The sequence below is a fragment of the Anabrus simplex genome, chromosome 12 (assembly GCF_040414725.1).
Source record: "Anabrus simplex isolate iqAnaSimp1 chromosome 12, ASM4041472v1, whole genome shotgun sequence".
Classification (NCBI taxonomy): Eukaryota; Metazoa; Arthropoda; class Insecta; order Orthoptera; family Tettigoniidae; genus Anabrus; species Anabrus simplex.
The window spans coordinates 2,326,931-2,354,473 of NC_090276.1; the positions used below are offsets into that span (position 1 = coordinate 2,326,931).

General features: G+C 41.2%; 1 long non-coding RNA gene across 1 annotated transcript in view; it reads left to right on the plus strand.

The window, feature by feature from the left end:
• Positions 1-564: 564 nt before the first annotated feature.
• Positions 565-27,543, plus strand: part of LOC136884311 (uncharacterized) — a 108,402-nt gene continuing 81,423 nt past the window's right edge. Inside the window, exon 1 of the long non-coding RNA XR_010861348.2 lies at positions 565-742. This is a non-coding gene — a long non-coding RNA (uncharacterized lncRNA). The remainder of the gene's footprint in view (positions 743-27,543) is intronic.

Genomic DNA, 27,543 nt, shown 5'->3' on the forward strand with positions numbered 1-27,543 from the left:
CCATCTATCTTATTTCCTTTGACACCAAAGAGACTATGCTAGTAACAGATTTCATCCTACTAAGGTCACTGGACGGGGTGGTTATGGGTAATATTCCTCTTTTCATGTCTCCTGATTGGCTAGATCTTGTACATTGACCGTTAATTTCTTGTCTTCTAACAGTCGTCACTTTGTGGCTTTGTGTGGTGAAACGAGTAAACTTTGTGTCATTCTAGCCGAGTGTTTAGCAGCCCTAGCTCGTCCTGTGTTTGATGGGTTCAGTGAACCCCTTTACTGAATGAATACGGTATTGGAGTTTTATTTTTTAAGGTCAAAACTCTAGTAGAATTTAGATCCCTTCCCCCACCTATGAATATGTCGGATGGAAAACACACCTGTTCACAAGCAAGAGGTGAGTTGAGGCAGGGGGAAGTAAGCGGCCGAAGCCCATTTTTCCGCTAAATTTAAAACTACCGCTACTGTAGCGAAGAGCCGATTCCCTCCGATCCTTCGCGACACACCTGGCCCGTGAGCAGAGCAACCGAAAGTAAAGTGGTAAGTTATTTTTATCTGTAGAGTGGATAGAACATTATTGGAATAAGTTGTAGTGTAGTGTAAGTGACTTTCATTTATAAAAGCAAATGGACATTGTTATTTAAGACTGACTTCCACTGAAGGATCGGTACAAAATAAAACAGTTAGGCCGGCCAAAACCCCATTGTCGCTAATGCAGAAGAAGATTAATATACGGGTACATCCAAAGGTAATGTACGGTACACTAAATGAGAGGAAAGCATGGATTGGGAGTTGCAGCATAAGGAAAATGCTGTAGCTTACTGATTTTTTTCTAAGGGAAAGACAGCAGTTTGACCAAAACCGGAATGTGTCCTAGCGTATGGGCCCTGTTGAATCACGCAGTGCTAGTATGATTCGCCTTTCTGCTCTTCTACATGGCTTTCATTTTTTCTCCGTATGCTCTCTTCTTTTCTTCTAGCTCCTTGGTCTCTTTGGAACTCCATTCTCTGGCTGTACTACCCATCTGTTTACGTTTATTACGGAACAGATTTCTGTATAATATTTCTGATATATCTATCTGGGCTTTCTCCAGGTTCTTTTTCACTTCTTGGATCCATGTTAGACTACAATTTTCTGCTGTATGTAATGATCTTATGTGGAAGTTTCGTTGTTGGGTGTCTGTGAACATGTCCATAAAATTTCAGTCTTCGTTTTCTAATATCTGCTGCCAGGTTGGGCAGTTTGTCTGTTGCTGCACGGGATTTCAGTCTTCAGTTTTGTCTGTACCAAGAATGTTCCTCGTGGTCTTTTTGTTAGAATGTTCTCTAGATCCCCTTTTCTACTGAGTACCAGCGTTTCACTCGTGTACCGTATGTATAAAACTTCAGGTTTGATCACAGTATTGTAATGCCTGATATTTGTGTTTGTGGGCACACATTTTGTTGTTGTAAAAGCCCATGTTCTTTAGTACTCTCTCTTTAGTTTGTGTAGGCGATCTGTACAGTACCGTACTTCCTTTTCCAACCCTGTTGGTTCTATAGTTTCAAAGTGTGGAATCCGTTTTATCTGTCCGTATTTTGTGTTTAGTTTCTGAATGTTGAATCTAGTACGAATCAAATTAGTTTTCTCGAATTATATTTGTAGCCCAACTTTTTCAGCACATTCCGTGAGAACTTCTTCTATCTGTTTGATTGCTGTGATTTCACAGTCCGCTAGTATTGCTAGGTCGTCTGCGAAGGACAAGCAAAAATATTAAAAATATAAAAGGATCTCATTGAACCCCTAGTCTCAAAAGCCACAGGCCGGGACTGTTTTTTTATTACGATACTTCTTGTAATTATTTTTTAACACAGTGTCGCCAACCGGTACGAATTATTTGACATTTCGTAGCGAAATTTATTTTTAAAGTAAAGAAAATATTTAGTGGAACAGAATAAAAAAGGGCACTTACAATATTTTCTATATCTCACTTCTAACGCCATTGTTTTCTGTGATTTTCTCCTCTGAATTGGACAGATGTTAGTTTTTGCTGGTTATATTTTCAACCCTGGGTGAACTTCCGTGCGTTGCTTTCAGTGTATCACTATGCAAATAAATAAAATTAACGAAGCTGGCGGCAGAAATTAGCAACTGCACTAAAGCAGTTGCTGAAATTTGAAAGACACTTCTAACGATATTCCCTTTAAAGATCGCCCTCTGTCATATCTTTACCGCACTCCAATGGCGATTGTGAGCGCGTGTTTATTAAAATCAATCTCATTGAAACACCGAAATAAGCTCATTACGTGGACAATTAATGCGTCTGATCTAGCGAGTCTGTGTTTATAGAATGATGGAGCCACGTGTGAGAAATTCGTTCCAAAATAAAAACCACACAACTAAGTTTTCTGTACAGTTCGAGCACAAAAGAACAAGAGAAAGTGGCAACGTCTCTTTGAAGTTTGGAACTCAAAGCTTCACTTCTGATGAATTGACAAATCGGTGAGTTTTTATTTTTTGTTATTTTGTAAATTAGTACCGGTAATTATTATGAATTATATCTGATTTTAGAATAAAAGATGTAGACAGAAATATCTGTAAATAGAGTGAAAGTTACCATATTAAAAGAGTGATAGTAATACGAAATGTAACGTACGGTCTTCAGGACGAAAATAGCTCGTGTACGGTTTTCGTATCTTCTGGGGTTTACAACATTTGCTCCATCTACATCTAATATATCGATAATTTATTTACGTCCATTTTTTAAATTTTTGTTTTAACTTACTTGGTGGTACGACTTCTCACGAACTACCGCCACTACCGCCTTTTCAGCACTCCCTGGGGCAGCGCGCCTAACTTCAGTGTTCTTACAATTACTCTTAGGGTATTTTACAGACAAGGCCGCAAATATTATTCTCATTTAAGGTCACCAGATCGATGACGAGAAAAAAACAATATTATTTTCAATAACTCAAGGGAACATGACCAAAAAGAATACTGATAGTGATGGTGGCGACAGGATCGTGTCTCATCTGCGGCCAGTCCCATTTGCGGTCACAGTAAAATTTGTTCCATTTGCCATCACTCCAATCACAGAAGAAAACAAAAATAATGTGAAGAAAGACTAGTCAGTGTCCCATTTGCAATCGCTGTAAAATTATCAGCAACCTGTCAGGGCTTTTCCAACGTCCATGCAGCAGAGGCGGGGGAGTTCTGCAGAGAGTGTGATAAGGATAGGCTCAGGGGTTCTCCCAACATATACAGTACCCTCTCTCATGAGGTAATATTAGTCTATAGTTTTCAACATGCTTATTCCAGCTGTAGGCGTTCATCGTTCATGTAGATTTTATCTTTCTTTGAGACAAATAGAGGTAAGATTTGTACTTTAAATGATGTAGTCACTGCCAAGTTGAAGAAGAGCTACAGTTGCTGCAAGAAAGGTCCCGCTGTCGAAGACACAGATTGGTACAGCAGAAATCTTTATTGTGAATGTGAATATAACATTCAATGTTTTTAATTCGCTCTGCTTTTGTCCTGCATTTTAAAGCACATTTGACCGCCTTTATACCAACAACCATCTGGTAATCCTAAATAAAACGCACACATGGGTCCTATTTAGTCTCTGTTTGTCTGTCGCCATATTAGAGCATCAGGCTCAAACGGTAAACGTTAAGTAATCTAATGCGTTCAAACATCAGAATCCTAGCACGCATTTGTCGCTGTCTCTTTGTAGCAGTGCTTCAAGAGGGAATTTCTTCACAGCAACTTGAAAGTTTGTAAGTCACTATAGTCTCACTGATATAAAGTGATCGCAGATGGGACGACACTGGCGACATCAGTATAGCACTAACCCTTACTAGGCACCTATCAAGAATAGAATGGAAATAAATTCTAGCTAAATCACCAGGCCTGCTCTCATCCTATTAATATTTGTAATTTGAAGAAATAATGTTATGATGTACATCTTTGTCACACAATATTCAAAAAGCAAGAATACAAAGTATTTGAAATTCGATTGAGTCAACAAAAAGTTTCTGACTGAATCCAGTGATAGGCTGTGCTTTCATTTAGGTACGTAAACATTCTTATCTGTTATTCGCGCCGAACCTACATGTCGTCAGGTTGCGCGGCTCCTCGGGATCTGAACCACGGAACCTAGCGCGCTGTCACGGAGGCTCACACACCTTCAGAAATTGACAACAAAGTGACATTTCATTGGCACTGGAATATTAATGTAGACTCGACTCCTTTTCTCTCAGGAAATTTGAACATTTAAAGACAGCCGGTACTGGTAGTAGACCCATCCTCTGTTAACAGTAATCAAAGGTCCGGCGTGCTGGCCTTTGGTCACAGGGATCCCGGTTCTATTCCCGGTAGGGTCGGCAATTTTAACCATCATTGGTTAATTTCGGTGGCACGGGGGCTTCATCACGACGCGCAGGTCGCCTACCTGCACCTGGCGAGCCGAACTTGTCCTCGGACATTACCGTACGCCATTTCACTTACTAATCAGAGGAAAGACGTTCGAAAATGCAGGTACCGGCAAAAGCAAAGCAACGGCGTGCCGCCTTGTCGGTGGAAGCAGATTGGGCCTCGACCCACACGTGGCCACCGCTCTACGCCTCGCTAGTGATGGGCATAACTCTCGTTTGAGACGTCACTATCTCGATGTCTCGAGGCACGCTTCAATTGGACCTCAGCCAGGACGAATATGGTAGAAACAGAAATGATTAGTAAACATTGAACACGAGCTGTAAGCGTGGCTCAGTTGGTTAAATAACATTGATGGGTATTATCCTGCGCTACGTTTTGTGGTGGTTCGAATCTTCTCTTCAAATATTTTTGTTTGTTTTTGTTTTGCAATCGGAGTTTCGGTTACCAAACACACGCCTTTTCGTGCAGAAACAACCAAATCGCTAACAGAAGTAATTGTAACATTACTGAATACCAGTATATAAAATAACCAATAGATAATAAAATCTTTTCCACTTCAACACATGCAATATGAACCAATCATAATGTAAACAAACCTGATTAACTCGTGGCTATGCCATCTACTCAGTTAGCTTTGTGTCTGTATTGCATTGAAAATAATAATAATAATAATAATAATAATAAATGTTATTTGTTTTGTACTTCTTCTTTATCCGTTTACCCTCCAGGGTCGGTTTCTCCCTCGGACTCAGCGAGGGATCCCACCTCTACCGCCTCAAAGGCAGTGTCCTGGAGCTTCAGACTCTGGGTCGGGGGATACAACTAGGGAGGAAGATAAGTACCTCGCCCAGGCGGCCTCACCTGCTAAACTGAGCAGGGGCCTTGCGGGGGATGGGAAGATTGGAGGGGTGAGACAAGGAAGAGGGAAGGAAGCGGCCGTGGCCTTAAGTTAGGTACCATCCCGGCATTTGTCTGGAGGAGAAGTGGGAAACCACGGAAAACCACTTCCAGGATGGCTGACGTGGGGATCAAACCCACCTCTACTCAGTTGACCTCCCGAGGCTGAGTGGACGCCGTTCCAGCCCTCGTACCACTTTTCAAATTTCGTGGTAGAGCCAGGAATCGAACCCGGGCCTCCGGGGGTGGCAGCTAATCACACTAACCACTACACCACAGAAGCGGACTATTTGTTTTATACGTCCGTCCTAAATGTTAGTTCTTGGCAGACGCCGGGGTGTGGGAATTACGTCCCGCAGGAGTTCTTTAACGCGCTGGAAGCCAACGACCTTTAAAACAGTACACTGACAGAACATATTGAACACACTGTGATAAAAGTGTACGTGTTTCGACAGAGGGTTATTGCATTACTCTGTGTTTCGTGTTGTACGTTTTGGTTATTGAATATTGCAGGATTTTTCTCTGTTGTGAAGGTATTTTCACAGAAATAAGGTTGTTTGCGGTTATAAAACCGAATAAATCATATTTTAATTATCGTTTCTACTCTATAACGAGCCACCGGAGACCACGGGTCCGTACCAATATGCACAGGTTTCCCTGAACAATTTCCGAAAGTTTGTCTATGGAGTTCTTGAATGACCCTTTTCATGGAAACGATCTAGAGTAAGTCGGGGAGAGATGGCGCACATTTTGTCATGATCGTGCAACAAGTCTTCGCCAACATTTCGATTAGCTTATTTTTATGCTAGTCATCATTCCTTATATCTCTTCTCACTGCCTTTTGAAGGAAATTGTCTGAATGTAAGTAGATTACAGAAAGATATCGTTTATTTGAAAGTGTGTCACCTGCGCCATCTCTCCCGTAGTGTCCGGGTGAGATGATGTTACGTACTTGATATGCTAAGGAGGGAAGAAATTAAGAAGTAAACTATGATTACAGGTTTAATAGATTTATTTACCTTATTTACATTCACTTGTCTATTATTTCTTGGTCATTAATAAATCAATTAATTATTTAAACTTCAAGATTTATCCCTCAGTCCTTTTAGGATATGTTTTTGCTTAATCTCTCTCGTCCACAATCATTACACAAGTTCTTATACACTGAACACAATTCATGCAGCCACTTGTTGCAGACAGTGCACTTAACCCAATCATCCTTCTTTTTTTGTCAAATAATACTTCTCCCAGCACTCCACACACTTGTTGCAATAATCGGATATTGCATTATTTTGCCCACCTTGAATCATTTTGGCTGCTTCATTGGAATGAGGTTTTTCTCCTTTCTTGCTCTGTCCCGTTGTGGCAGTGGTTGCAATTTATTCTTTTTGTTCACTGAAATTTCTCTTTTGTTGGAGATGTTACGCTTTAAAGTTTCATTAAAGGTAGTGATGGGCTAGCGACGGAATCGAGTAGAATCGAGTAATGTGCTCTTAGAATCGGTATTACTCGACTCCAGACTCGAGTCCAAGCATACTGGTGTCGCTATCTGTGGACATGCCTTAGAACTAAAATCTACTGTACTGGAGTGCACGGCATTCAGGGTCACCCACAGAATATTTTTGTGGTGTGGAGTGCAATATGTTTGCTGCTGATGATTGATGTTGTTCAGTCATCGGTCGTCAATAATTCGATTGTTATGATTATTATTATCATCATCATAGGCACTAAAGGTTGTGACTTACTAACAAACTGTCAGCTGTTTAGCTAGAACAGAATGACGTTCTGTCCGCTGATTTGCTGCGTGAACGTACGTCACATTCTGGACGCCTCATCTTAATACCCGACATTATATCTGCCGAAAGTAAGATGTACATATAAACTGCTGTGATTCACCTGTTCCCCCGGACGATTGTAGGCTTTGGCACGGTTAGCAATAGGCTATGGTTACAATAAATCTGTCATACTACCGATTATATTAGCACATCTACGCCCGTGTATATGCATAATGGCTACATGAGATATAATTTACCAGTAGCGAAGCAATACAATGTGTGCAGAAATACCGTCTATAGTCTACAAATAGCACATGTTACCGGGCGAGTTGGCCGTGCGCGTAGAGGGGCGCGGCTGTGAGCTTGCATCCGGGAGATAGTAGGTTCGAATCCCACTATCGGCAGCCCTGAAGATGGTTTTCCGTGGTTTCCCATTTTCACACCAGGCAAATGCTGGGGCTGTACCTTAATTAAGGCCACGGCCGCTTCCTTCCAACTCCTAAGCCTTTCCTATCCCATCGTCGCCATAAGACCTATCTGTGTCGGTGCAACGTAAACCCCTAGCAAAAAAAAAAATAGCACATGTTTAAAATACACTAATTACAACATACATACCGTGACAGGGATTTGAAATAATAATAATAATAATAATAATAATGTTATAACTTTTACGTCCAAGTACGTACATTTGTATCGTTTTCGGGGATGCCGAGGTACCGCATTTAGTCCCCCGGGAGATTTTTTACGTCCCAATAATTCTACCGACACTAGGTTGACGTATTTGAGCACCTTCAAATACTACCGGAATAAACCAGTATCGAACCGGCCAAGTTGGGCTATGAAGGCCAGATAAGCTATATTATCAATATTAGAATAGATGGCATATTCAGTGAAGTGTGTGCGAGACGCCGTAAACGGATATTTTCATATCTTATTATGCGTATTAAGTGGCATTATTATCGTTCTCAAGTAATTATCAAATTTAGGTTATTCCTTTTCCGCATTCATTCAGTTTTTTCATATCGTACCGCGCTGCCGCAATCCCATAAACCCTCAGCGACCGCTTGTACGCATGCTTCATCCATCTACGAGCCGGCGAGTGAGCGAACGTGTGACGTCATGCTATCATCTAAGGCTCTACTATCATCGAGCCTTCGCAAGCGAAGCGAGTCCGAGCCTGGACTCGAAAGAATCGAGTACCGCGATTCCAGGCATCACTCGCGCACATCACTAATTAAAGGCATGTACTACAAACTTCGATTAGGCTGTAGCTGCTTCCTCTTCTCCATAATTAGTATAATTGGACACAGAATTTTTAAAAAATGCATATAGGCTATATAATATATTTTATATTTTTTAACAAACTGATCGGAGGATGGAAACACATTTTATATCTAAATGGAAATTCAAAGAATAGCGCGCCATCTCTCCCGGAAATGTGTCGCGCCAACTCTCCCGACATTTGGGGAGATATGGACTCCTGCCCCAAGAACTGCGTTGGCCCAACATGCCGTATATCACACCAGCATAGTCGTTGACTAACCTAGTCACCCGCCTGTGCCAGTGCAAAATTAATTTAACTTGAACAACCCAGTCAGTGGGCTTTTATATCATGCCGTAGCAAAACTTTGAAGGCTGAGAAGATGTACTTGCCAGAAATATCCAGGATTTCAGGCGAAATTACTCGCACCACGTGACATCCAACAGATAGCTTTTCTTCTCACGAACACACTGTACACACGAAAAGCAGTGGACGAGCGATCTAGCGGGCGATTGCCGCACTGGCCTACCCTGCGCCATCTCACCCGGAATCACTACATTTGTTACCATGCTTATATAAAAGTATTGATAGTCCAGAAGATACTTAACCCGAGAACGAGTCCCTTTTCAGATACAGGCACACATATACCAGTATATTTATGCCATTACCGGTATATTTTTCTTTATGTTCAAATTATTACACTATTCGATGCGTCGTAAAATAAATAGTTTCAATTACCTTTAAAATACGTCACATTCTTCAATACTGTCTGTTTCACATACCCATTCCCCGAACTATAGGAAGGTTCACTGCGAGTGTATTATAAAGAAGTGGGCGTATCGTCATTCAGGCGAAGTATAGCCGGGGGGTAACACACCGCATGCGCATGATGTCCCGATTCAAACTTCGACATAAAAGTACGACTCATGGACTGCATCATTTGCTCGAAATGCATCGAGAGCTCTCGACACGTTTCCCAGCACTGCCTCGAGACAAAGAGCTCATGTGCCTGGCGTCAGATTACAACATCGAGATAGCATTATGAGGCACGTACTGCATCGAGAACTTTGCATCACGCGACCCATCACTAGCATTAACCATTCTCCTGCACTAAGGCGACATTTCCAAGTGTAGGCCCTCACCTTCTCTGTGCATCTCCTTATCTCCTGGCCCGAGAGACGGCCTTACCGCCTTCCCTTTCAGGGGAGGAATGAAAATAGTATACGGTACCTAATACACCATCAGGGTCGGAAAAGAAAAGAGTTGACCAAGGGATAGTGGAGCAGTACTCGACTCGTAGGGGTACCCACGTCCCGCAGAGGGTTCGAAAAGAAGGAATTCGTCAATAATAACTCCCTTCTTCTGCATTAAACTTCTCAGTGTTTTAATATATATGACAAATAGCTAATGATATGAGCTGTACAAGAACGCTAGCTGTTGGTAACTACGGTGATTTTGGTAGCAGTACTGTGATTGCCAAACGTTCCCACCTTATTTTATTACTAGCTGATGTACCCGTGCTTCGCTACGGTATTCTCAGAAAGACTGTCCTTGTGATTTTCCCAACTGAAGTCTATATAGGTCATTACGCTGCCGATCTAACACTCCAAAGTTCCAGAGCTGGAATGACCAGGAAGCAGAGAGCCGAGAACACTCCTCTGCCATTATTCTGTTAAACGTGCACACTGCTCATTCCAATCACTGCGTCAGAGTAAGGATAAAATAGCTGGAATACTATGATGAAACAGTGTGTTACATGCCTCTAGTATCAGAAAATGTATCAACCAGAGGAACGGCATGCTAAGTCGCCAGCTACTTCCCGCCAATATTCGCGCAGGCTGTTTGTTATACTCGGTAGGTAGCAGTAATCTCATCTATCGGAGATGAGTGGCAGCAGAAGACACAAAGCACATAGCAACAAACATGGTCAATGTAATATTGATGATCAATTTTATGGACTTTCTATATTTCACGCATTCACATTTAGTTTTCTTCCGACTCTAATATTAGGCCATCATAAAAATGACTGATAGCGTAGACTGTAGTTCCTGCGGACACGACCGATACCGAAATACCATTCTTTTATAATTCTGAGCAATGTACAGATAAAACTGTTATTTTTTATATATAAAGGAGATAGCCTACCTTGCTCAACAAGATTTTTCCACCCCAGTCAGTAATGTCTTTGTAGGGCGTATTTTCGCTGTCATAAGCAATTGATGGACTGATGGACGATGCTGTTCGCCAAAAATGAACTGTGTACAAGCGAAAATTTAAAATGTACTCATTTAATTTTATGGATCTGTTGAGAACGAAAAATGATTTCGCGAAGCAGTTTCATCTAGTTCGAAGTATAATTTCAAAAAAAGTACCTCAAATCTCAGACATTAACTCTTTTTCAGTTTCACATTATTTAATGGATTGCATTACAATTATTCATAATCTGTTTTGAGTTTATTGAGGAGTATAAAGACGAAATAATGATTAACGGAAGTAGGCCTAGTAATATTTTGATTTCTCTCACCATAGCCTACTCGTGTCTGCTCAACACTTAACGTCCCCATCCGACGGACGAATCACCAACAACAGCGTCATATGCCCTCGCTCCACATGAACACTGTGGAAAGGTTTGGAATTGAATCCACGCTTTTGATGTGAAATCTACTGATTAGAAATTGTATACCAACACCTCTCCTGGCGAACACTTTCTGCTCCAGTGGGACTTGACGCTCCCTTGCCTTCTCCATGTTGGCGTACATTTGCTCTCAGAGTCTACCTCACTCTGCGGCTCTCGACAAGCCTGTTGACGGGAAGGAAGCGGCTGTGCAGCCCCAACATTTCCCTGCTGTGAAAAAAAAAAAAAAAAAAAAAAAATGAAACTGCGAAAAACCATCTTCTATGCTGCCGACGGTCAGCACCCTAACCGCACGGCCAACTCGCTCGGTACAACAAAGTGCCATACATTGACTTCAAATTCATTTTCATGAATGTTTGTGAATGCAACATGTGCTACTTTCTTAGCAAGCCCTTCTGACCCTTTCTTGGAATTAATTCATTCTTAAAATAGAATTATTACAAGGCATTTGAAACGAATCCAGCCCCCAAATGTTCCATTTTACTGCTACAAGAAACACATGTCAACTAACAACGGGAGGACTTCATTCAAACGTTGGGAAATTGATCAGCGTCAAAAATAGACACGCGGTCTGCTGTTCTCTGTCTAACAGTGGCACTGATTTATTCTACCACAAATAAGATGCATGAAAAACTTGTGCAAATAACATTGTAAATGAAACTTTCTCAAAACGATTCACAGCACAAATGCTCTCTTGTACTTTCACTGATTTTTTGTTGGGAAAAAGAAATGGCGTAGCTATGGGTTATGATGCCGGGAGTGTCCGAGGACAAGTTCGGCTCGCTAGATGCAGTTCTTTTGATTTGACGCCCGTATGCGACCTGCGCGTCGTGATGAGGATGAAATTATTTAGTTTATTATTCATCCATGGAGCCGGACATATTTTTGTTGTGGAACGTAAACATTTTTACCCTTTCGTCATCTCTTAAAACTGCAGCAGTGTTTATAAAAATACTTCACTAGAAAAAGCTAAGATTTGTGAAGCTACGAGATGTAAGATGGTTAATTAGTTTAAGATAAATAAAAAATAAATTAGGCACTGACAAGCCTAGAAGCCGAGACGCCCGATATTAATGCGGAAACTGGCAACATAGGCCTATAACTTATACAGGCTGTCAAATGTAAACGACCATTTTTCATGTTAAGTAAGGGCAATGGCGCAAAGGCTTGGACACGTATATTTTTATCGTAAATCAACTTCCCAAAGCTTGAACGAAGACGGCGATTCTATAGCCGTGGCCTCCTTTTGTAAACAGAACTAGGAATATTACACTCTAAAACCTTAAATGTATTTACATAGGCATTTACCCACCAAGCCCGCCTGGTGACCATGATCGTTAAGGCGCTGAAGTCTAAACGGTCTGACACCGAGGTTAGCCGTTTTGAGTCCCGTTGGTCGAAAAGGGGAGGTGGTGGTATACAATTTCTAATCAATAGTTTGCGTGCCAAGAGCCTGGATTAAATTCCAAACCTCTTCGCAGTGCTCATATGGAGTGAGGGCATATGACGCTGTTGATGGTGATTCGTCCGTCGGATGGAGACGCTAAGCCTTGAGCAGACAGGAGTAGGCTATGTGCCGGCACCGGGTCTCACCCTCTCCCTACTATCATATATTACGTCATTCATTTCATCTCATTCATTCCTCTGATGAGGTTGACGTCAGGAAGGGCATCCGGTCATAAAAACCCGCCATGACAGATTCATCTCTCCGCATACCCGAGCCCCTAGGGAAACTGGATACGGGTTGGACAAAACAATTTACCCACCAAACGTGAAGATATTTAATTAGTTTGACGTCTAGTTGTGTATTTATTGATTCAAGTAATAACATTATTTACATGAATGGACTAATAATAAAAATGATGTACAGTAGTGGAATCTTCTCGGTCGTGGACCTGGAATATCCTCGAAGTTCATCTTCGTACACAAGCTACCATAAACATGGCTAAGATGGCGGCCGTCAGCTGGAAGCAGAAGCATTCTGTCTCACTGCACAGAGAAACCAGATCCTTCACTCATCTTACTTGTGGCGACATCTCTTCCGTTATGTTCTCTTCCTAATCTGTTAGTACGTTTTAGGAATACTGAACCTTACCTACTTAAATGGACCTGAAACCTGCATGTCTCCTCCCGAACTACTCACTTCAGGTTAGAAACCTCTTTATCAAACATTTCCCGTTTTTTCTCAAAACCGAACCAGACACAAGAAAACAAATGACATTTTCGAATTCAGCAACAGCTATAAAACACGGGCACCTTCAAATACGAGCCCGGCTGTTTTTCACGACGTAATCTTCGTTAAACTTATACTTGGCCTTAACGAGAGAAACAAGTGCAGCACAGAATCCAATGAAATCAAGATGTGTTAAGGATAACAGTGAAATGTTTATTTAACAGTAACGTCAAGTTCTTTGTAGCCATGTCTTTGTAGCCCGTCCGGTCTTTCAGTCTCCATGTGTCACTATCGGCGGTGACCTCACCTATAGGAGCGATAAGATTAGCACGTACGTTATCATTAGGCAACGGATTATTATGAAAATATTTTTATAATTGTTCTATATTTATATAAACTGTTATTTTTTTCATTATTCCAGAAATTAAATTCAAGCAGAAGTGTACTAAACTTCCTGTAAACTTTATCCCAAGCATGAGGCATGCAACTTGTATGGTACATGGTTTACACAGAGTATTTGAGCACGCACGTACCGTATCTTGTAAACCGAAGTGGACAGCTATATTTTGGATAGCAAAAGAACTGTTTATGAAAGCCCAAACAAAAACTTTGTTTACCGAGTGAGTTGGCCGTGCGGTTAGGGGTGCGCAGCTCTGGGCTTGCATTCGGGACATAGTGGGTTCGAACCCCACTGTTGGTAGCTCTGAAGATGGTTTGCCGCGGTTTCCCATTTTCACGCCAGGCAAATGCTGGGGCTCTTCTATAATTAAAGCCACGTTTCCTTCCCACTCCTAGCCCTTTCCTCTCCCATCGTCGCCTATCTGTGTCGGTGCGACGTAAAGCAGCTTGTACAAATAAAAAAAGAACTTTGTTCAAATTCAAAAATCTTTTATAATTTACTTGTTATAAAGTAGTTTGATTCTCACTTTATTTTTAAATTTGGTTTGGGCTACCAACCTAGGCGTTAGAAAGAGTGATGGAGAGTGACAGATCAGTTAAATAATGATGGCGCTTCATCAAGTGAAATTCTTCAGAACTTACATTAAAGAATGAAGTACAACCAGAAATTGTAAAAAGTGTGTTTCAAGTTTTCTGATTTCCTACTATGTGAAAAGTAGCCAAGGTTTGAAAGGGCACGAAGACATTCGTGAAATTGAAAATTGTGTCAGTGTCACTTCTTTGATGAAATACGAAGTACTGTTTTACTGCGTCGTAAAAAAGCGCTCTTCTCCCTGTAGGCCTATCGTGCGTTGTTCCAAGACAACCGACATCGCTTTGTGATGAAACTTGGAGGAAGTCTTCGTTATTCACTCCAACAGCGATATCTTAAGAGAATTGAAGAGTGATCCTTTATAATATATACACTTAAAATCTTGTAATATTGAAACATTTCTTCATAATGTTTATACATAGTTTTCGGTATTTGACTACATACGAACATTTTCAAGATTTTAATCCACTCCCTAGTTATCATGTTCGTAAATCTTGCCATTGTCTCATTCGCTTATTGGGTTATGATCAAAGAGATAAGAACTCCATTAGACAAGACGAAAGAGAAGAACGTATCAGGTAAATGAAGGGAACCAAACCAAACCAACCCAAGGAGCATCAGCCCCGAAGGAAAGATCCTACCAAGTGACCGCTGCTCAGCCCGAAGGCCTGCAGATTACGAGGTGTCGTGTAATGGTCACGACTAATCCTCTCGGCCATTATTCTTGGCCTTCTAGAGCGGGGCCGGTAACTCACCGTCAGATAGCTCCTGGAACCAGTCCTCAGATCTAGGTAAAAATCCCTCACCTGGCCTGGAATCGATGCCGGAGTCCCGGGTAAGTGCAGATGTTGTGAGATGGACAATAGGCAATGGTATGATATTAAACGGGGTTAAAAGTGAGGTTGTGAGTTTCACAAATAGGAAAAGTCCTCTCAGTTTTAATTACTGCGTTGATGGGGTGAAAGTTCCTTTTGGGGATCATTGTAAGTATCTAGGTGTTAATATAAGGAAAGATCTTCATTGGGGTAATCACATAAATGGGATTGTAAGTAAAGGGTACAGATCTCTGTACATGCTCATGAGGGTGTTTAGGGGTTGTAGTAAGGATGTAAAGGAGAGGACATACAAGTCTTGGGTAAGACCCCAACTAGAGGTTCCAGTCTATGGGACCCTCACCAGGATTGCTTGATTCATGAACTGGAAAAAAATCCAAAGAAAAGCAGCTCGATTTGTTCTGGGTGATTTCCGACAAAATAGTAGCGTTACAAAAATGTTGCAAAGTTTGGGCTGGGAAGACTTGGGAGAAAGGAGACGAGCTGCCCGACTAAGTGGTATGTTCCGAGCTGTCAGCGGAGAGATGGCGTGGAATGACATCAGTAGACGAATAAGTTTGAGTAGCGTCTTTAAAAATAGGAAAGATCACAATATGAAGTTAAAGTTGGAATTCAAGAGGACAAATTGGGGCAGATATTCATTTATAGTAAGGGGAGTTAGGGACTGGAATAACTTACCAAGGGAGATGTTCAATAAATTTCCAATTTCTTTGAAGTCATTTAAGAAACGCCTAGGAAAACAACAGAAAGGGAATCTGCCACCTAGGCGAGTGCCCCAAATGCAGAACAGCATTGATTGATTGCTGGCAGTCTACCCCTATACCGTGGGGTCGACAAAAAATAACATACTTTCTCTGTCTGGCTGGGAAGAGACGAAAAGGTCAGTCTAACAAGTAAGAGGATCCTGATTGTCATTTTAAAGAAAATCCTATAACAAATTATTATTTTAGTGGTTGCTCGTTGGTGCGCTTGGCAGACAGGAGCGTTACGAAGAACAGATTACGTAGTTACTGTAGTGAAATTAAATTATATTGGAGAGTGTTGCTGGAATGAAAGATGGCGGGGAAAACTGGAATTCGCGCAGAAAATCCTGTCCCCACTCCCCTTGTCCAGCATGGAGTGACCGGGATTTGAACCACTGACCCCAGCGGTGAGAGGACGGAGCGCTGCCGTCTGAACCACGGAGGCTCTTCTCGTATTGCAGTGTCTTGTTCTACCGCTTTTCCCACATCTGTGGGGTCGCACATGACGATGTGGCCCTGTTTTACGGCTGGATGCCCTTCTTGAGCCAACCCTATATGGAGGGATGTAACAAATACTTTAATATGATAATACCGGACAGCTTGCTGTTTTCAGCGAGAAAGCCGATAGTGCTGCTACCTACATGGCTTGGTGTGACCAACATTTCAAAACATGCTGCCATCTGTATGATTCTTGGCGCACTGTCGTGTTGCTTATAATGTAGGTGTTTGTCACTAAATAATCTTACATTGCAGTTATATTCCATGAAAAGTGTTATGCGCTGAACAAATTACCCAGCAAGATAATGGGCATGGGAAATGATAAGGACAGCAAGTATTAAAAAGAAGTAATGACCTTTCATCTGTGTTGAGGTTACATTCTACGCCCCTTATATTAAGAAATTTAATCAAATAGACTGCTGAAATGTTTTTTGCTAGTTGCTGTACGTCGCACTGAAACAGATAGGTCTTATGGCGACGATGGGACAGGAAAGGGCTAGGAGTGGGGAGGAAGCGGCCATGGCCTAAATTAAGGTACAGCCCCAGCATTTGCCTGGTGTAAAAATGAGAAACCACGGGAAACCATTTTCAGGGCTACCGACAGTGGGGTTCGAACCTATTATCTCCCGAATATTGGATACTGGCCGCACTTAAGCGACTGCAGCCATCGAGCTCTGTTACTGAAATGTTAGTGGGACGTAGAACCAATAATAATAACAAATATGCAACTCTAGTATGCTCAAGCTTGAGGGTCCATATTGTTAAAAAGTGCCATAAATTTCACAATCGAAAACTTGTGGGCCTGTAGCGTAATGGTTATCGCGGTAGTCTTGAAATTGAAAATTGAAGGCCATGAGTTTCGAATCCAGTCACCTTTTCTTTTACTGTAAGAACATAATAATAATTAATAATAATCTTAATAATAATAATAATAATAAAAATAATAATAATTTTCTTTACGTCCCACTAAGTATCTTTACGGTGTTTGGACACGCCGAGGTGCCGGAATATAATCCTTCAGGAATTCTTTTACATGCCAGTAAATCTACTGACACGAGGCTGACGTATTTGAGCACCTTCAAATACCACCGGACTGAGCCAGGATCGAACCTGCCAAATTGGACCAGAAGGCCATCGCATCAACCGTCTGAGCCACTCAGCCCGGCGTAAGAAAATTATTTCAGTGTATTTAATACGTGTATATGGTAATTCTTCATGCATAAATTTGTGAAAGAGACTTTTGGAAATTATGAACACTTAATCCCTGTCAGGAACATCGTAGTTCACTCACGTAACCCCAATATGTGTTATATATATTATGTATTTCTGTCTTCAGAGGTAAAACAGAAAATTCAAAGAACAGCAAAAGCGAGATGGCAGCGTGAGGTTGAGTTGCTCTGTAGATCGGCCGTACCAAAGAAGAAGAAGAAGAAGAAGAATACGAAGAAGAAGAAGAAGAAGAAGAAGAATACGAAGAAGAAGAAGAAGAAGAAGAAGAAGTCAACATAATGGACCAAACTACTGTTTCTTAATTACAGCTTCTTCTCTTTCCCAAAATCTTAATAAATCATGGATGTTGTTAGGTTATTTGGCTCTTTGGCTGAATGGTTAGCTCTTCGTGCCATCCCCCCCCCCCCCCTTTTAATTCTTCGGAGTTTTGGACCTCTTCCATTTTCCTTCTGATTAGTGTTAATAGAGGATGGCTGGCCAGTTGTACTTCCTTTTAAATTATCACCACCACGGAATGGTTAGCGTACTGGCCTTCGGTTCAGAGGGCCCTGGTACGATTCCCGGCTGAGTCGGAGATTTTAATCGCGTCTGTTAATTCCTGTAGATCAAGGGTTTGTGTTTGTATCCATACGCATCTTCAAGTATATACAACACATCCTACGAAAAACAACCACTAAAACACGCAATAGTGAGTACGGTATATATCTCTTCACATACGATTGCTTTTATGAAAGGCATTCGGCCGGAAAACTAGGCTAAGACCATACAAAATCCTGGGCTAGGTAATTGAGAACAGGCTAGAAAAAAGAGGAAAGTGTAGTTATTAAACATTTTCCCCAGAGGCTGGGTGGATCCTCAATCAGATTCTGCTTTATAATTTTTAAGACATAGCGAAAGGCACGGCTGACATAATGCTCATTTGGAGGTTTATGAAGGAGGAATTTCATAATTTAAAATTTCATTCTTAATTCTTATGATTATTCAATTATTTTAACAAAAATATTTCCAATGAGTGCAGTGCATTCCTCTCAGCTGTAGCACAGACAAGTATGCAGTTCACACCCACACGCTAGATGTCACCACCGTCGCTGTTCGCACTCCACTCAATGCTGTTGAGATAGAGCTGTCCGGTATTGGTGTACTAAAGTATTTGGATGTAATAACTATTGCGTGTTTCTGTGGTGACTGGTAGTACAGTGTCTTGGGACAAACACAAACACCCAGTCCCCGAGCCAGAACTAATCAGATGCGATTAAAACCTGGCCGGGAATCGAATCGGGAACCCTCTGAACCGAAGGTCTCAACGCTGACCATTCAGCCAATGAGTTGGACTCTTCTCGTACTGTAGTACTGAGTGATAATTATTTGAATGATTGTGGACGAGCGCATGAAAACATTTGATCTCAAATCAGCTGATGCGGCACAGCTTTTTTTCTCGGACATGAAACGAATGTGGAGCCAATGACCGAGATGATAATCATTATCATCTTACAATAATGTTTATATTAATGAGTATTTTAAACATTCTTCACCGAAATGGTAAACGAACGATGATGTTATGTAAGGTTCGACTTGATGGTTACTATGATGTTTACTCGTACAGGTACAGCCATGTTGCTGGACGTACACCACAGCTGATAGCCATGTTTTAAACAGCTGAACAGTCATTTCATACAGAAGTTTTGGTCAACTATAGATTCTTTCCAACACGGTCCTTGTAGGCCTACCAGTACAGGTCTCTTTGCTCATGCGCCTTTCCGACACAGTCAACATTGTGTTCGTCCGTGTACTGTGCTACAGCCAGCTCTTCTCATCGATCTGCCTATGTGCCTATGCTTGTTTCTTCCTCGCGATATCTTAAGTCACCTTAGGTTATTGAGGTTATGATGGAAAGTGACGACTTTTTACAATCCTCATCCACGGAAGATGAAGAAGGGCTGCTGTTTTTCGAAAGAAGAAAATAGGTACCGGTAATTAATATCTTATCTTTCTTCAGTTATGTATGCATTATGTTACGTTAGGCCTATATAAAGGTAGAAAATCTATCAGGCGAAACACAATATAACTGAAATACGATGTATTTTTCAGAAGAAAGTATCCCTCAATGTGATGAAAAGGAGTTTTTCGAGCATTTCCGCATTAGCCGCGGAGTTGCTCAGGATACTGCAAACTGGTTTCAAATAGTGAGCAATAGACTAGGGGTAACTTCAAGACAAGATTCGGACAGGTCTGGAACATAAAAAAGTTTTCTCATTATCTTATTTTATTTCATACTTTGTGCTTAAATACAGAGATAAAGTATAGGTTAAAGCGCTATATATAAAAACTTGCTTAAATATCTCAGCATCTATAAATTTCGCGCAAATACAGTCTAAATTACAAAACTATAAACTGTATAATTATAGACATATTGCGTTAGTTAACAGTAAACAAAATATTCTGTTATTACGGGGGGGCTAATATCAAGGAAACTTTATATACTTCTTTCTCCTCTCCTTCATAGTTCAGCTTTCTTTGGACTGTGTTGGTCTACTTCCATTGAGGAAGAATGTATTCATCTATGCCACTTCATAAAATGAACGAGAATCCATTCCAACACAACTCAGTCGTGTAACAATCCCGTACCGTCAGCGCATGCGAGAGCGATACATCCATGTACTGGCAACGAACTGCGTGTTGGAAAGAACCTTATGGAAATAATAAATCGGTAGTGCCAATCTAAGTTACCGCCACCATGGACATCACGATGTAGAGCGCTCTGAAGACGTGTCCCGTGACGGCGATGATGGCTGCTATGTGGGTGAGGCAGCCCGCGGTGTGTGTGTTGTAGAGGGTGGGGGCCGACATGCAGTTGGGATCCTGAAAGGAAACAATACAACACGGTCAAGTGGGGTCCTGTTGTTCACTCTGTTGAGGGTCTCGTAAGGTCAAGAGGCGACTAATAGGGGCCCCAGGAACTCTCAACTTGGGAGCATAGGTGAGTCCTCGCATTGCTTCCACTTAGGGCCTACTTGTGTCACGCTTCTCATGTTCATCTATCCTGTCCGACTTTTCTTGGTCAACTCTTGTTAATTTCCGACCCCGACGCTGTTAGGTTTCTGAGGGATAGGGAGTCTTTCATTTTCACGCCCTTCGTGCCCCTTGTCTTTCTTTGTCCGATACCTTCATTTTTCGAAGTGTCCTTTCCATTTTTTCCACGCTGATTAATGTTGCCCAGTTGTACTTCCTCTTAAAACAATAATCACTACCACCAGCTCGTAAGGTGAAGCCTTGGCGACCATCACCAGCCTCCTCGGTTTCGGAACGTCCCTTATCCTGCAACCCAGACAGTATTAATTTAATTTTCACGCCTTTAGTAGCCCTACTCTTTCTTTCGCTGATATCTTCGTAATTCCCTTTTGTGGTTACAATTAAGAAGGGATTGTTGTCCCGTTTTACTTCTTTAGTATCATCACACTGCACATTAAGGCCAGGCTCCCTTATTCTCGGCAAAATATTATAACAATAAAAACATATGATTTTTCGAGTCTTAGCAGAAGACTAGAAGATGTGAGCTTACATTCACGAGATTGTGGGTTCGAATCTCACTGTCGACAGCCCTGAAGGAGGTTTCTCCGTGGTTCCATATGCTGAGAGCTGTACTGTAATTAAATCTATCGCACCCGAGGATGTTCGCTTTTGTTCAGGATACCTCTCGGGAATAACCTTATCTGTACTTGTTAAATTCTTTGCAGCCTCTCGGACGTCCTCGCTGAATAGACTGCTTTTTGGTCAACAGTACGTGGGTATTCAAATTTTACTATTACTTATAAAAAAATTTAAACCGCTGCTATTTCAAAATGAGCAGACGCGAGCAAGGTTTGAAAGAAACATAAATTTGACGATGTGTCTTTCACAGCCGGTAACTGGGCTTTTGCCGTGTCACAAAACAAGGAGAAATTCATCACGTTTGCTTCGCGTCTTCAGAAGAAAATCTCGACTGTTCACGAGCAAGACTAATGAAGACTTGAATTTAAGATTGCTTTCGTAGCACTTTATTTTATTCTTTTATGTACTGAATTTTGTCTACCACATTCGTCCCTGATTCGTCTTATGACCTTGCTGTATCGTTGCCTACGAGATATACCAGGCCGAGACATAGGACCTCTTTATTTTATCGCTGAAAAGATGGCCCGAACGTGTTCACGGTTTGACCGCTAGATGTCAGGTTTCTATTCTGTTCTAGGCAAGGTCTGTCTAGGGAGGTCAAGGGTCAAGTCACGAATGCTTCTTATGGAGCCGCCATATTGGGTCTTTAAGCGAGCGTAACCAAAGGCAAGTGTATTCGAATTTAGAGGATTTCGGTACCGTACATTGAAATAAAAACAAAATACCAACTATTTTTCATAATGAATTTAATTGGACATACTGTCCATGTATATATAACTGTATAACACTTAAATTAAATGATATGAATACATTCACAGCTATTTGAATAGGAAGATAATTAACAGAGCCTGATTTTTTTTTTTGAACCAAGAATCAACAGAAAAGCTCGTCCCCTAGTCTCTTACTTCATTACAACTTTGTCTTACTGTGTTTTTTATTAATATCATCTGTCGAATACGTAATCTTATTGACAGAAACATAGAAATCTGCAGAGTACCTGTATCATATTATGATTACCGGTACATGAAATACTGAACTTGAAGTACTGTACTTAAAGTACTAAAAGACAGTTGTAATAAATTCCCTTCAGTGTTTTATTTATTAAGAAAGTAATTACCGCTACTGCGTTTCTAAAAGGTTACCCCAATAAGTTGACAAACGCTGAATGCCTCTTGAGTTGAGTGCATTAAATTATGTATGGTAACTGTTGTTATCCGTTCATGTGGTATTTCTTTGGGTTCTAAGGCAAAAATACTCTGCAAATATGCAACAAGAGTGGTGTTCTTAGCTACTCTTAACTAGTTTATTGATAACCCATCTAGCTATATAGTACAAAGTGGTGGTGGTACAACTAGGAAGTACAACTAGGCAAACATCCTCTATAAACACTAATCAGAAGAAAACAAATAGAAGGGGTCCAACACTTCGAAAAATGAAGGTATCGGCAAAAGAAAGATGAAGGCCACAAAGTGCGTGGAAATGAAAAACTTCCTTGGCCTCGAATGCGCTAATGCCGTCGCGGTCGGAAAAGAACAAGTGTTGACCAGGGGAGGTCGGATGGGCTAGAATAGGTGAGAGCCTGACACAAGTAAGTGAAAGCAATGTAAAGCCTCAGCTAAGGGCCTCGTAGTCATAACCCAAATTGATTTCCCCCTGTGGGTGGGGGCAATAGAATAACACCCACGGTATCCCCTGCCTGTCATAAGACGCGACTGAAAGGGGCGTCAGGAGCTCCTAACTAGGGAGTGTGGGTTGGCGACCACGGGGCTCTTAGCTGAGTCCTAACATTCGTGAAAATAATCATAGTTAAGAAAATTAAAGCCATTGGTAGACACGATTCCATAAGAAAAAGAAATGCAGTCACTATTAAGTTGAGTTAACCTAGGTTAGGCTATTTTAGGGATTACATTGGGATATTATGTTAGGCTACGGTACAATAAATTACAGTAGCTGGTTAGTGCGAGTGTTGTGATCTTTAAGTATTTGTCCACCCATATAATGTACTCCAGAGAGCATTTAAGATGAATGAAATATAGCTGTAAATAATAACTACAGTACTGTATAAGACTGCTATTAACAATTGTTGTTGTAATGATGGCAAGCTGGGCACAAATTGTTGGTTTGAAGTGATAGGCCAGCGAAATTAACCAATTACGGTTAAAATTCCTGACTTTGCCGGGAATCAAACCCGGAACCCCTGTGACCAAAGGCCAGCATGCTAACCATCTAGCCGTGGAGCTGGACACATGAAAAGGAAATTTTCATAAACATCAATAGGCCTACCACTATTACACATTTCCTGCTAATTTTCTTGCTTGTTTTGAAAGACAATTATCTTTCTTTGGGAGCCTTCCTATTATATATCAAAGACTTGGGTGGATTAGGGACGTTGAAAGTTGTTGGGATGGAATTCCACTTGAGTAGTTTCCGTCCATCTGCCCTCTTTAGTTCAAATTACGATTATTCAAAATTATGCTAGAAGAAAAATACATAACAACACCTATAAATATAAAACATCGCTCATATAAACATATTGTTAGTCAGGAATAATACGAATGTATAACTTCACTAACCGCGCACAAGACGGAATTATCTGTAGTTTGCCATTTGTCACGCCTACAGTTTTGTACCCGCTGAGCTCTCCTTTGCTTATCTCTCGGGAAGCGAAACACTCTAATTCCGTCAGTTGTCTTATTTTGACAATTTGGTGCGGTACAGTATCCCATTTTCCTTCAAAATACAAGTAATAATTCACATCATTACATCGGGCACGTCCACATAACAACGATATTTAAGACCCAATATGGCCGCCACCGCAAAGGATTGTGGTAGCGTGACCAGACCTCCCTAGACAGACCTTGGTTCTAGGCGGACTTCAACATTGTGATGTGCCGAGTAAGATGCTGTGTTGATCAAAGAGGTGTTGATCTTATGCAATTTATTGTGAATATTGAGAACCTTCAAATACCACCGGACTGAGCCAGGATCGACCTTCCAGGTTGGGGTGAGAAGACGATGCACTGTTGTGGACTAGTGTTGGCTACTGAATGTACACTCTGGTCCAAAAAAATATCCCCACCTGCATGTTTGAAGGAAAAACATATTTTAAGAGAGTATTGAGAAAGAATTTGAATGTTTTATTTCAGAATAGCAATATACAGGGTTTCTACAATATATGTGATATGCTTTAGTACTTTGTGTGACCACCTTTAGACTTTTTGAGGGCTTGTACTCTTTGTGGCATTGACTGAACAAGTTTTTCGCAAGTAGCAGGCTCAATTTCATGATACCACACTTTAACAATTTTTTCAATTAATTCTTTTCTGGTAGTGTAACAATGTTTCCTGAGTTTTGCAGATATAATAGCCCATAAATTCTCAATGGGGTTCATATCGGGTGAATTTGGGGCCCACCATAATCGCTGAATGCCGAGATCTGAGACACATTGCTGGACAACCCTGGATCGGTGACAACTGGCATTGTCGTCTTGGAAAATGAACGGTCCTAGGTTTGCACCACTAAAATGGTCCCTAGCAGTATTCAAAACTTCCTTCTTAATGATGTCACAGTATGCCGTTCCATTGACTGAAGCCGTGCAAACTTTAATTCTTCACACCCCTTTGGAAGTTATTGCTCCCCACAGCATAACACATTCACTAAATTTCTTAATTTCCACAACACATTCCTTCTTTAACTTCTCTCCGGGCTCCATCCACAGTTTTACACCACCATCATTACCGAACACATTAAATTTTTTTCGTCTGAAAAAATCACTCAACACCATTCCTCAGTTGTCCAATTTTCATACATCTCAACAAAAAAATTTCTGTCCTGGATATGCTTTTTTGTCAGAAGTGGCTTCTTTGCAGGCTTTTTTATGTTCATATCTGAGGGACGTCTTAACACTGTTTGGTGTGAAACGGAATGACCTAGATCATGTTGCAACTTGCACGAAAGCTGCCTGGAGCTCAATATTCGTCCTTGTTTCGCCATTTCTTTCAGTGCCCGGCATTCTTCTTGCGACCACATTAATGCCTCAAACTTGTCATCCCTGTCGCCTTTTGTTTCTTTAAAACATTACCCACTGTTTTATGGTCAATGAATAACCTCCTAGCAATTTCCCTGTTGGATATTCCTTGGGAACTGAATGCAAGAATCATGCCATGCTTCCTTGGAGATAGGTCTTTCTTCCTCCCCATAACCAAAAAAATCAAATAGCAATCTTAAAATCTCTCAAAATCCCGTAAGCTATGGGAAAACAATTCTATCTATTGAGAAACAGAACAATAGCTCTCTAAAAACTTACCAAATTGGTTTCTCTTTTTACAATTCAGCTTACTGAAGAACAACTGATAAAAAGTCAGACGGAAGTACAACTGGAGGTATATGGCGGGAATTTTTGTGAACTTCAGGCATGTGCGTGCAATCTTGTGACCAAATATTGTAATGTCTCCTAGGCGCCGTATTTGAATATGTCTGGGAAGCTGGTACCGAGAATATGGCCAATATCATGATAAATCTTATCATGTTGTTCTATCATTCACATTACTCCAATTAACCTATCAAAACTGAGCTTTTAATAACAAATACCACTTGAAGAGTGTCTTAACTTCATAGGAAATAAACTGATAGCACGAAAACGCTGGTACCAATGCAAGTCTGTTAGAAAATGAGGTTGAAATTGAAATATTGGGCCAGTATACGTAGTGGGGATATTTTTTTGGACCAGAGTGTATGATTCGAAGCAGTGTATCGATTCATTCAAGTGTCCGAGTGAATCGATTCACAGGAACGGCGAGCTCACGGCACACGATTCAGCTTACTCCCAGCGGACAGTGCTGAGTGGCGCACTCACTGGACATTGCCGGGGAGCCGAGCTTCCGCTGCAGCGAGACAGTGAATCAGTGAATCATGGCACATCGAAAGAATCGCGAACGAGCGCGGCTCAGTGAGACACATGATACACACGGCTCCTTATCGGCTCACTGGACACGCGGAGAGCCGAGCTTCCGCTGCAGCGACATATACAGTGAGCCATGGCACATCGAAAGAATCGTGAACGAGTGCGGCTCAGTGAGACACAAGATACACACGGCTCCTTATCGGCTCACTGCAGCGAGGCATACAGTGAGCCATGCTACACTGAAAGAATCGTATGCTATAATGGACTCTCGAGCTCAGCTCATTTGAAAATAATACCCATTTGCATTCACTGTCCTCTTCTTACAGGGAGGTTTAAATAATAGATGGATTTATTTGCAGTGTTAAAAAGGTAGTCACAACATAATTCTGAAGTAGCTAGTAAGTAGGTAGGCTATTAGGTTATACTATTTATTAGTTTAATGAATCTTAGTATTATAACTTAGTTGACATTTGACAGTTAAACTCGACTCTAGCCTGCCCTATGACTATGAGTCATGCTCATGACCACTCAAAAGTACCTGTTTTATATTGGGAAGAACGGCTCAGTATTCTCTCAGTTAATATGTCACAGCGTTGCACAAGACTTCAATCATATGTGGACAGACGCAATAACAGTATGTTGAATCAGAAAACCAGCGGGCTACTGTACATCTCGGGTAGCCTATACAAAATATGACTATTAAAAAAAATCCTCAGCTGATAGAAAAATACTTTTTTTAAAAAAATGACTGAGCGAGTTGTCATGCGGTTAATATCGCGTGGCTATGCGCTTGCATTCGGGGGATGGTGGGTTTGAATCCCACCGTCGGCAGCCGTTAAGATGGTTTTTCCGTAGTTTCCCCATTTTCACACCAGGAAATGCTGGGACTGTACCTTAATTCAGGTCATGGCTGCTACCTTCCTAATCCTAACCTTTCCCACCCTGCGTCGCCGGAAACCTTCGATGTATTAGAGTGACTAGCATTTTTTTTCTAAGAAAGTAGTTCATAGTACGAAGACCAGATGGCAGCTGCGAGCACTGAATGCTGTTGCTGCTGTCTTACAAGCACATACTACACAGATGCAGTAGGAGCGGTGACCAGTGAGCCGTGAATCGGATCACTGTATCGATTCAGTAACGTGAACGGAATCAAATGAATCGATTCAGTAAAATGAATCGAATGTCCCATCACTATTGTGGACCTCTGTGAACTTCCCATACTGCTAAAACGCAAGAAAATGTGACGTCCCATAGTTTTCCTTCGAAGTGCGGTTTATCGGATTCGGATAACGATGTGCATGTCACATCTTCAGAAAATAACTGTTATTCGTCGGCCACAAAGGGAAAAGGAGTACAAGTTTTGTTTCTGGGTCAAAGAAAGGGTAGTTGCTCTCTCAGTTAAATCTAAATATATATTGACGAGAAAAATAAATATCAGGTTAAAAAAACAATCTTTAAATTGAGAAGTAAGACGGGAAATGAAATCAGAAAACAGTTTTAATGCATTTGTACTTTCCAAAAAAAAAAAAAAAAAAAAAAGTAAGCCAAA